Source organism: Brienomyrus brachyistius, unplaced genomic scaffold (assembly GCF_023856365.1).
Source record: "Brienomyrus brachyistius isolate T26 unplaced genomic scaffold, BBRACH_0.4 scaffold37, whole genome shotgun sequence".
Classification (NCBI taxonomy): domain Eukaryota; kingdom Metazoa; phylum Chordata; class Actinopteri; order Osteoglossiformes; family Mormyridae; genus Brienomyrus; species Brienomyrus brachyistius.
The window spans coordinates 1729411-1731377 of NW_026042312.1; positions in this window are offsets into that span (position 1 = coordinate 1729411).

Below are 1967 nucleotides of genomic sequence, written 5' to 3' on the forward strand. Positions count from 1 at the left end.
TCTTATTCCTCAGAATTGGGCCCCAAGTCCAGTCACCAAATCAATTTTAACCAATCAAAGTTTTGTTGAGATATGGCCACACATCCTGTTCAGTGGCTTTGTCATCAAATTCATTGGATGATAGTGGCCATAGCATCTGACTTTTAGTAACCTTTGGTCACAATCCCTTCTAGATGATGCACCCCAAATTTGATGATGATGATTGGATCAACAGCCTAGGTTTCCAAAAAACTTTTTTTTCAGAAAAATTCAAAATGACAATATGACAGACTTAATTAATGAGTGCAAACGAAGTTAGACAAGCCATGGCTTTAAACACACCGAAGATCATAATCCCAGGCTTAAGAATTCAGAATTTACATGCAGAAACATATCTTGAAATTTGGCCTGATGCTGTTGCTACAGGAATGAATGGATTAAACCCAAATTTGGTGAGCCAGTATTTTGGATGGGCCTCTGTCAGGGTGCCAAATTAAAAAATTGAAGATTGGACCAAATTTTTGGCCTGTGCAAAATGTTCACTAAAATCCAATAACAAATCATTGCTGAGTTATTGCCTAACATCCTATTTAGTGGCTTTGTCATGAAATTCTTTGGACGACAGTGGCCATAGCATTTGATATAGCATGATTCTTTGAATACCTTTTGGTCCCCTATATTGTAGATCATGCACACCAAGTTTGGTGGTGATTGGATCAACTGCCTAGGACAAGTTCACAAAAGTAGGTTTTCTGAAAAATTCAGAATGACAGAAAATCCAATAAGGAAATTAACGGCAATGGATGAATTTGAATCGGGATGAGAAAAGGATTCAGAGGAATGAAAGATCACAAATCTAGGCCAAGGGGTGTTAACATACTTCATATATCAAGTATAATACCCGTAAGAAATGAGTTTATTATAAGAATGTCCGCTAAAGTCAGCTAAAACTGCTTAATTTCATTCTTTTTAGCTGAGTATTTTGTTCACCCTGGTGCTTGTTGGTAATACCCCAGTGAGTACAGTGCACGCCCCCTCCCCCAAACAGATTCTTCCCAAAAAAATGCGCCAACTCCCTTCACGAGGGAAAGATTTGGGATCCATTTAGCCTTTATTTATTTCTAATAGAGTATAAACGACTCACATATTTTAATTAATTACTTACATTCAGTGCTGTGTGTGGTTGTGCATTGACTTTAATAGGAAGGAGTGTCTGCAGGTTTTCTGCCACACACAGGTACCAGCCCGTGTCCTTCCTCTCCAGTCGCCTCACTGTGACGCTGAGCATTTTATTAACTCTTTCATCACTGAGCTCCACAGGCCTCCCATCCAAACTCCCAGAATTCTCTACACAGGAGCCCCTGCCTATCCTACACCACATCATGTCAATGTAAATGTCAGTATAGTGACACTGAATACTGACTGTGTCTCCTTTCATAGGCGTCACCTCCTGTTTGTCCACAAGCTGCCCTGGAGATCCTGAAGACACAAATCAGAAACAAAGGAAGCACTAACGTTTGCATAACAATAAGATATTCTCACTATGATTATGAACCAGTAACAAGATGTTTATATCGTCTTTCCGTACATTTTATGCATATGTATAGCTAAGCTATGACATTTGTCATATTACTTATCATACTTAACACGGGGGCAGCATGGTGGCGCAGTGGTTTGCCCTGCTGCCTTACAGCAAAAAGGTCCTGTGTTCAATCCCAAGTCCTTTCTGCGTGGAGTTTGCACGCTCTCCCTCTGTTTGTCTGAGTTTTCACCAGGCGCTGTAGTTTCCTCCCACGGTCCAAAAGCATTCAAGAGGGGTTGAATGGTGAGTCTAAATTGGTCCTGTAGTTGTGTGTACACCCTGTGGTGTGTTGGTGATTCCCCAGGGTTGGTTCCCACTTGTGCCCAGTGTTCTTGGGATAGGTTCCAGTCCCCAGGCAACCCCAGTTGGAATTAAGTGGCTTCAGAAAATGGATGGATGGATACTT